General features: G+C 28.7%; 1 protein-coding gene and 1 non-coding gene across 2 annotated transcripts in view; one reads left to right on the forward strand and one right to left on the reverse strand.

Annotated features, from left to right (window-relative positions):
* The window catches only part of LOC107452205 (forkhead domain 102C), a 74,103-nt gene that overhangs the window by 52,263 nt on the left and 11,467 nt on the right, over window positions 1–10,373 (reverse strand). The window lies entirely within an intron of this gene.
* The window catches only part of TRNAW-CCA (transfer RNA tryptophan (anticodon CCA)), a 72-nt gene continuing 44 nt past the window's right edge, over window positions 10,346–10,373 (forward strand). Inside the window, exon 1 of the tRNA in view lies at window positions 10,346–10,373. This exon is cut by the window's right edge and continues 44 nt beyond it. This is a non-coding gene — a tRNA (tRNA-Trp).

Consider the following 10,373-nt stretch of genomic DNA (forward strand, 5'->3'; position numbering starts at 1 on the left):
GATAATGTGCCGTTTCCGTCAATTTTGAAGATCCTGTTTTTGGACTGGGTATTTTTAAGTGTTTGTTTTTAGGAGATGTCAATTAATTTCACGCTTTTAATAATGAAGACGTTCTACAGCTTTAATTGACAAGGTTATATTTATTAAGGAAAAGTTGGATTTATAATGGGCTGTTATTGAAGATAATTTATCGTTTTGATTGTTGAATTGCAACATTTTAGCAGCGTTTAATAGGCGTTTAAAATAAATCCGTGAAAAGCGTAAAAATTAACAGATATAGCTTTAAGCTATTAAGAAAAAATAAGAATTTTTTTTTCCTTTAGTATAGAATGTTGATTTTTTTTTTTTTAAATCGTTCAATTGCATAGTTTTATTAGCATTAACAAACATTTAAAAAAAAATTTTTCACAAAAAGCTTAAAAGTTAGATTCGAATTTTCTAAGAAAAAGATAAGATGCATTATGTAGTACTGTAGTTGGAAATAATTTCTAGTTTCGATTGTTAGATTGCGACGTTTTGACAAAGCTAAGATTCGCTTAGAAGAAAATCTTAAAAAAACATTCTTAATTCTTATTTTCACTAGATTTTATTTCATCACATGACTCTTTCGTAAACTGATTTACCTTCATAGTGGTCTGATCGGACTACCTATAGAAACCGTGTGGAGGCTTTCAGTTATTGGAGACTTTGACCAGGCGCCATTGACCAATTCTTCGATTCTGGCAGGCATACGCATGCCTGCCTTTTGATGTACATCAAAAGTAATATAAAACAAAGACAAAAAAAAAAAAAAAAAAAAAAGGAAGAAAAAAAAACATGCAAAAATGAGAGATTATTATTCACACGTTGAATGCCATGGGGGTCACCGGTGACTGCACTGAGTTTGTTCGTAGCGCCACGGGGGTTATCGGTGACCGGCGAAGCCAAGATTATTAGAAGCACATAATGCGAGTAAATTTTTAACTTTTTAATATTATTATCGTTACTAAAATGGTTTGAAGAAATTATAGCAATATAGAACACACCAAAATAGTTCTAAACAATTCGTAGGCTTATATAATTCACCACTTTTTTCATCTAAGTTATACTAAACCTTATAAAAACTCGCAAAATCTATCTAATATTTGCAAATTCGTAAACATTATTTGTTAATTTTAAAATCTACATTTAGTTTTACTATTATTGTTTCCGTCAATTTAGAAATCATGTTTTTGACTAGATATTTTTAAGTGTTTGTTTTTAGTTGTCAATTAATTCCGCTTTTAATAATGAAGACGTTCATCAGCCTTATTTGAGAAGATTAAATTAGTTAAGAAAAATGAGAATTAACAAAGGATTTTGAAGATGATTTGTTATTTTGATTGTTGAATCACAATGTTTTAAAAAAATTAAAGAAGTGTTTAAAAAAATTACGTGAAAGGCGTAAAAGTTAGTAACTATGATCTTAAGTAAAAATTAAAATTAAAAAAAAAGTCGTAAATGTTCGCAGCTACGATTCTAATTTTTTAAGAAAAGGAATATAATTTAAAAAAGCTATTTATTTAGTTTTTTAAATGTAGTTGGTCGTTTCGTTGTGGAATTGTAATGTTTTTCCTACTTTAACAAATAAACAAAAATTTTGAAAAAATCCGCGGAAATCATAAAAGCTAGCAACCTTTTATTAAGTTCCCGCTAAAGTAGATGTCATTTTAAAGCTGTAGTATTTGTAAATTTTAAAAGGTAAAAGTTGGTTTTGATTATTTGTGGCAGTTCGCCTTTAACATCTATTAAAAAGATCGTGCTTTTGAATTGGGTATTTTTAAGTGTTTGATTTTAAGAGCTATAAAATGATTTCATGCTTCAGGGTCGTTGCTGTGTATTTTGTTAATGAGAACGTTCTTCAACTTTATTAGATAAGATAATATTTATTAAGAAACAGTAATATTTTTATGGGCTATTGCTGAAGACAATTTGTCACTTCGCTTGTTGAATGTTAACATTTTACCCGTTGACGACTTCTTACAGACACCAGGAGTAAAAGCAATGAGCTTTCTTGGGTGGGATAATGTTGTGGAATACAAAATGATTTTGAATCACTTTTATTAGCCTAAGAATTAAATATTGAAGCATAAATAATTCTATTGATTGTTGCTGTTGTTGTCGGAAGCCGTTAAGGCAGCGGGTGCGATTGCTCTTGTTTTCCAGTGGCGCCATCTATGGCCAAGAATTCGACTTCTGCCACACCCATACGTCACACCCGTTTAGAGGACGGACAATTCATTCATTTATCTACAAATCGTAATTTTGAGAAGTGATGGCTCAGGGGATAAAGTGTTCAAGTGTTCGCATTCAAATGAGGTGAACCGGGGTTCGATCCGGCTTACACCGACCACAGTGCTGACGTGAAATATTGTCTATGGTAGACAGATCATTGGTTAGAGTCCCCTTGCCGTCAGATTAACCGTGGGAGGTTCTCGTGGTCTTCCTCTCCATGTAACGCAAATGCGGGTTAGTTCCATCATAAAGTACTCCACGTAGACAAATTTCTCCCAATACGTGATCCAGGAGTTCCCTTGTCTTCTGGATTGGGTTCAAAATTACAAGGCTACGGAGCTGAACATTAGTAGTCGTAAACCCAAAAATTTGGTCGGCTGTTCAATATAAAATAAAATAAAATTGTAATTTTCACCTGAACCAGAGAACGATCAATCTCCAATTCAGAACCCCCAGAGGTATAATTTGCTATGGGAACTTTGAGGACTTTGTGACCCGATATATTTAACGTGCATCAGTCACCACACGGGGAGTCTTCGGCTGGCTGGATTTGAACTCTCGGTCTCACGAACATGAGTCCAGCGCCCCTCCAACCATGCTATCCCGGCCTCATTCTATTGATTAAAATAAGAATTCAAGAAAAGAGTATAAGTTAGCAACTATGGTTTTAAGTTCTCTCTAAAACTGGGGAAGGAGTTTTAAAATTGTAGAAAAAGTTAATGCATCTATTCAGTTTTACATAATTTCAGTTCTGCGATGTCTAGTAAATTGCGGAATTTAAGAATTGGTACGATTCCTGACATTCATTCTTGATTTCATTTTTACATAATTTCAGTTCTGGAATTTCTTGAAATTAGCTGAATTTTAGGGTTCATATGATCATTGAAAAAACTATAAAATTATGCTGTAATTGTTGGTAATATTTCTTAAATTGTAACTTACTTCCAACCTACCCTTTAAATTGGAATTTACCATTTTTTATTTTTAAAATACACTGAAAATATTTTACTCACTTTTGTGATCTGTTAAGTGTGCCGTGTCAACTATTACGCTAGTTGCAAAATATTTTATAGAGCAGAGGTGCCATGCTCCCGACACGCCAAAAAAAATTAAAAGAACGTCGAATAACTACAAAGTAAATTTTGCAAATATTTGTCTATTTTTACTTGCTTTTTAAAAGGTATAACATGACAAAACTACTATAAAGTGGTGAATTATATAAGCCTACGAATTATTTAGAAATAGTGGTGGATAAAAATCTAATAAATTAAATTTATTAAACCAAGAATCACAATTGATAAACTACCACTTTAAAATATATATTTGTTGTCCGGAGCAAGATGACATCTCTGTATAGAGCAGTAGACATTTAAATATCGGAAGTTTTTTTAGAATTTTTGGCAATTTAGTCAACATTTTAAAGGTTTAACACGAATAAATTGAGACAAAATGGCGTTGGATATGAACTTTAAAATCATTTAAATGCAGTGGTACGGGAAAAAAGTTTATAAAAAAAAATAATACAGTAAAAGATAATCATAGCTACCACTAGAATAATTTCTTATTAAAAGCATTGAAAGTTGGCTGCTTTGAGGGGGCTACCCTCCAATAAAAGTGCAAAATGCCGTGCGTAAGGAGATTCCTGATCTCTCTAAGGCTTTGTATCGCTTAACCAATTTTCACGCTTTAATATAGATTTCAATATTTTAAATATTTATGTTCTCTAATTTTACGGCAATTGTAAGTGGCTAAAATAGCCGAACCAGATCATTCACCTTGGTGACTCCTTCACCCCCCCCCTCTTTCTTTGTCATATTATTTCCATTTTATTAAGTTTCGTTCTCAAATGTATCCACTTTCCACACCGACGAATCAATTATTGCCGCCCTTGGTATCGTATCAGATGCTGAGACGTTGAATCTGTCTTAAAAACGTATTATCATTAATACTTATATGGTCGCAGAGAAGCCAACTTGCTCCGGACAGCGATTATATATTTTCGAGTGGTAGTTTATTAATCGTGATTCTTAGTTTAATAAATTCAATTTAATAGATTTTTATCCACCACTATTTCTAAATAATTCAGAAGTTTATATAATTCACCACTTTCCTATTTGCTAAATTGAAAAGGTATTTAGATACTTTAATAATGCTTAAAATAAAAAAAGGTTTAATTTTCAAAAAATATTTTTTAAAACTTAACTGTGTACAAAATTTCTGTAATTTCAGTAGAAATTACTGAAATTTTTAATCTTTTTCTTCAGTCAGAGAGGCCAACTGAGAAATTTTTATTTTGGGGAAAACTTCTTTCCGAAGATAACAAATGCTATGTTTAAATACATATTGTATTTCTGATTTGATTTAAATCGATTTTGATCACCATTTCAGATATATCATTCAAATATTTTTATAAAATCCTGATTTAGCCTGATTACTTCATGGTGAGACTTTCAACTATTTTCAAATTTTGCAACTCCCTCTGACACAAATTAAATGTAAAATTTGTATATTTTTGTACTGATCATGATGATTTTTTGATTTTGATTGAACGTATTTCAGAAATATTAGGGTGCTAGCTATCAACCGACAACATTTACTTACCAAGTATTCCCTTCTTAAATCAGTACTAAGTTAGTTTCAAAAATCCAGGATTCGCAAATTCTTAAGCCACGCCCCATTTTGTAAGAATTCTTCCACCAGTAATCGCTTAAAACTATCATAATAATCGTTAAAACTATTAAAGAATCGTGAACTCATCATTAGTATAATTTTACTGGTGTCGATCTACTAAACTGCATCGGAAGTTATTTATGAATCCACCTTCTTGAAACGTTGCAACTAATTTGGAAAGAAATTTTCGACTTAAATTTAGCAACTAATTTGGAACGAAGGAGGCATAATTTTTCAGAATTTATTGGTCTTCTTCATAATAAAATATTTCGCATAAAGCGAAGCAATTAGTATGGTATGGTACATGGATATGAGAGATAAAAATTCCTCTGAGAACAGGATGATATAGAAGCCGAATTACTTCGTCTTCGAGAAGGCTGCCAACTTCTACGTTTTTTTGTAAAATAATTTTTAAAGTGATAGCAAATTAAAAGCTAACGTTTTAAGAGTTTCTGGTAAATTTGCCAAAACAACCACGAAAGAACAGGAAAATTGTGGCATTTGAATCATTTACATGAAGTGAAGTGGAATATAATTTTAAATCAAATTTACAAAACAATTTACAAAACAAAGAATCATATATTAAAGCATATACTTAGAATTTCTCCCAAAAAGAGTAGAAAGTTGGCAGCCCTGCGATAGAGATTTCCTCCTTATATTTAAAGAGATCACAAAATGTACGCCTTAATATTTTTAACAGATTTTAACCAAGTTGATGTACAATAATTTCGACATTCGTTACATATAAATAACTGAAATAAATATATAAATATCTTTACAGCCTTCTCTCTAACATTTTAGGTTTTTTCAGAAATATTTTTTCCAGTGATATAGAACTAGGGTATAAATTTTTAAAAGAATTAAATTTTTTATGAAATTTCTATTAGAACTTAAGAATATGATCAGCGGACGATCTGAAATTTCATATATTTGTTCAAAATGCTCCCACGCAGTGTTGAACAAAATTCTTTAAGTATTAACCCTTTCGGTAAGGGTAAGTCATAAATGTATTCATAAGGAATCAGTATCAGGATGGTAAAAAATAAAAAGCGGTAGCTTAAGTTTGGGCACAGCTAATTTGACAGATTTATTTTTGCTTTCACTTTAAATCGTACACATCCAATCCACGTGTGTTAAAAGTATAACTATACAATTTTCAATTCGAACTAAGTAGTGGTGAATTAAATAAAGCAAACCATCATTACCCCGCCCACAAATAAATTGGTAAAGAACTACTTTGGTTACCAGCTTTATCTTTTTACCCTGATTGATACGGTTTTTTGCTTGCACGTATTTGTGACAGTCGGCGCGAAAGGGTTAATTTAGGATAATGTTAATATATTACATTTTCTGTCGCTACAAATATTTTCCAGAAATTCTGTGGTTGTACCGAGATGCCAGAATACGATAAAATATTTTAAAAAACGGTAGATAACTACAAACTGAAATTTTCAGATCTTCGGTTAATTTTTAAGATACTCAACACTATTTAACAGCAAAAAAAATGGCATATCACATAACCCTTTGAATTATTTAGAAGTAGTGGTGAGTGAAAACCCAATAAATAAAATTTACTAACCCAAGAATCATACATTAAGAGACTACCACACGAAAATGTTTATATTTATCGTCTGTGCGGAGCATGTTGGCCTCTCTGGTTGTAGGAGGGTACGTTATGATATTCTTCAAAGCTATTAAGTGTTTGCAAAGCTAAAGTATATTCTATTTACAATTATAACATCTATTGTTCCTTTTAAAGAATTCTAACAAGAAAGTGTGAAAAACGGGGAGTAATGGGACTGATATATCTCGTCACTGCGTTTTTCATATTGAACTTGACTCAAAGAGCCACTTTTAACCCTTTCGCGCCGACTGTCACAAATACGTGACAGCATAAAACCGTATCAATCAGGGTAAAAAGATAAAACTGGTAATCAAAGTAGTTCTTTAGCAGATTATTTGTGGGCGAAGTTATAAATGTTTGATTTATTTAATTGACCATTACTTTGTTCAAAATAAAACTATTTAGTTATACTGTGAATTAACATTGATTATATAACAATATTTAAAGTAAAAGCAAAGTAAGTCTGTCAATATAGCAACGACTACACTTAAGTTACCGTTTTTTATTTAATTACAACTTGATTCTGATTTTGTACGAATGCTTTTCTGAATCACCCGTCCCCAAAGGGTTAAGAATATGAGCATGGCTTGAAACGCGTGTTTGGAAAAACAGATATTGCTCAAAAGGCATGTTTAAAAAACATACAGGGGTTTCCTGGTAAAGTTTTTGAATGTTGGCAAAATTAGCGAAAATTCTGAAAACTAAACTTTTTTTATTGTCTACCACACCAGAAAATATTTTGCAAAAAGCGAAGTAGTACCCTGTATTTGCTATAATTTTTAAAACAAACAACGTTAAAAATTTTCAAATTAGCTTAAAATGTAATTCCCAACTACTTTTTTTTCAGTCATCATCGCTATCAAGTGTTTCAGAAACCTACTAACTCAAGCAAAAAATGGATAAATACACAAACCTTGAAGAAAAGTTTTTTCTAACGACTGCACAAGCTGGCAACTATTAATGGGTACAATGACTAAAAAGAAAAAGTGATAGTTAATTTGTTTTTACAACTAATGAAATATTTATATTAAGATTTTATTTTATATACCACGCATTGACAGATTTGAAAACCTAATGTTGTACAGTATATTAGCATGTTTTATTTGTTAAAAGATTTCATGTATATATATATATATATATATATATATATATATATATATATATATATATATATATATATATATATATATATATATATATATATATATATATATATATATATATATATATATATATATATATATATATATATATATATATATATATATATATATATATATATATATTATATATATATATATATATATATATATATATATATTATATATATATATATATATATATATATATATAAGAACGCGCCATAAGTTGATGCCATCATCCTCGAGTTACGCTTTTATTTCCATATTTAGAAATCTGGCAAACTTGCTACGTAAGCATTTTTAATCATTTTTGAAAAATGCCGGTAAGGGAAAATTCTTTTGAATGCTCTTCTCGCTTTACATATAACATTTTCAGATTTAATCTGCATTCTTCCTGCATTTTTATTTTCTATTTTTTGTTTGATTGTTTTATTTTCCTTTTTTCTTTTTTACTTTAAATTTTTTGCTCAGTAAGTCTTTTTTTTTTTTTTTTCCAAATTGTTTTAGTGCACCTCACACTATATTGATATATTGGCTATATTGATACAATATTAGAAAGCAAACTTTTTTCTGATATAATCGAGTGAGCTAGCGGCAAAATTATATATTTTCCTCATTTTGTTTCCCAGCCTTTATTTATTTATATATTTTTTTAAATTTTTAATTATTTGTTTTTTACCTTTAAAAACTCAAATATATATATATATATGTATATATATATATATATATATATATATATATATATATATATATATATATATATATATATATATATATATATATATATATATATATATATATATATATATATATATATATATATATATATACATATATATACAATTCTTTTCCCCACCTAGTGTTATGTGTATTGCCCAGGTACTCTACGGTAACCGTTCCCAAATTTTTTCGAATATGGAACACTGAACGATCGACATTCTTTTGGAGAAACCACAATATCAATGAACAATACTGAAAAGATTTATTGATGAAAGATAACTAATTATTTAATGTGATGTTTTGAAATTACTTAATTTCAATGGTTTATAATAAACTTTAAATTTTTTGTCAGCTTAAAATAGAAATAAACTGCCATAAATGTTGAAGAATAGTTAACAAGAAGAATATTAGTGAATATAGTACTATTATTATCGTTCAGTTAAGTATAATTTTTGATTAAAAAAGTACGATGTAAAATAAACAGTTTTTTATGTTATTTATTTCTTTGTTTTTTATTAATATGTCCTCTTCATAATTTATTTAATTTATTTCTTTAATTAACTTTTGCAAAAATTTTAAATTTGTATTCATTTTTTCTTCATAACAATAACCAAAATAATAAATAAATAATGACATGCTGATTATATATAAAGATAATTGCAGATTTCAAAACTCAGCAATGGTTTGAAAGAAGTCCTATAATAATGCCTACATGCGTTCTTATTTTGATAAAAGAGGTGTATAAAATGCAGAAAGTTAAATCTAAAAATATTTAATCTACTGATTTTAAATGTTTTTATTTTAACCTAACTGTCTTATGAGGATACCCTCTTGCGAAAACAGATAAATAGTTTTAATATTATGTCACCCTAATGAAAAATAAAAGAAGTGGAATATAAAATTATCAAAGAAAATTTTTGATCATCAGTAATCTTATGATCATGATCATAATCATCTGAAGCACCTGATGTCTGCTATCAAAGTTATTATTTTATTTTGCAGGTTTTTTTTCTTCATAAGTTTCTTTATTTCAATTTTATTGTAGCATTGATAATTAACTCCCTGACAAACAATTCTAAGTACTTTTAATTGATTCCTATCTCTTTTCACTTTATTTCTTTAAAAAATCAATTTAGAATACAGATTTATGAATTATTAATTAATAAAACTTAATCCTCAAACTGCTTCAAACAATCGGGAAGAAATTCCATTCTGAGTTATTGCTTTCCTCTCTATCAACCATTATTCCTAGCAACAATAAAAAGAGAATAAACAATCACAATCACATTTTTAAAATAATTTTTTTTTTAGTTTCTATCTATTTTTTTATGTAAAAGTAAATTTTTAGGATTATGTGGATGGCTAATTTGGCAATTTTTGAAATAATTGTTATATTATTTTGTATTATTAATTATATTATTATAATTATTATAATATAATTATATTATTATAATTATTATAATATAATTATTATATTATAATTATTAATTATTTTTGAATTAATTATTGTTTAATTATTTATAATTTATTATTTATAAATTATTATTTATTAATTATGTTTTATTATTTATAAATTAATTTAGCAGAATTGCTTTCAAACTACTAACACGCTAAGTTTGCTTTCATCTTGTTGGTAGTAGAATGTATTTTACTAAAAAAAAAATTTACACAGAGATAAAATACACAGAATATAAATGGAAAATTAGTACTACGCTCATTAAAGTTCCGGCAACGTACTTAACGGCGTTGTACTTTCCGTTCCGCTACACCTCTGTTCCTGCCCTTTTTCATTAACTGTCACAATTTAACGAATTCCCTCACTTTTTAGCGAATTCACGAATTCTCTCACTTGCGGACGGCATCTTATAAACGTGAAATGGTTATTTATTTTAATATTTTATTTTATTATTAATATACTTTAGTCACTGCTGGGTATGACTCGGTGGCGCAACGGTAGCGCGTCT

This window comes from Parasteatoda tepidariorum, chromosome 5, assembly GCF_982258835.1.
Source record: "Parasteatoda tepidariorum strain Cologne lab strain chromosome 5, Ptep-v5.0, whole genome shotgun sequence".
Lineage (NCBI taxonomy): Eukaryota > Metazoa > Arthropoda > Arachnida > Araneae > Theridiidae > Parasteatoda > Parasteatoda tepidariorum.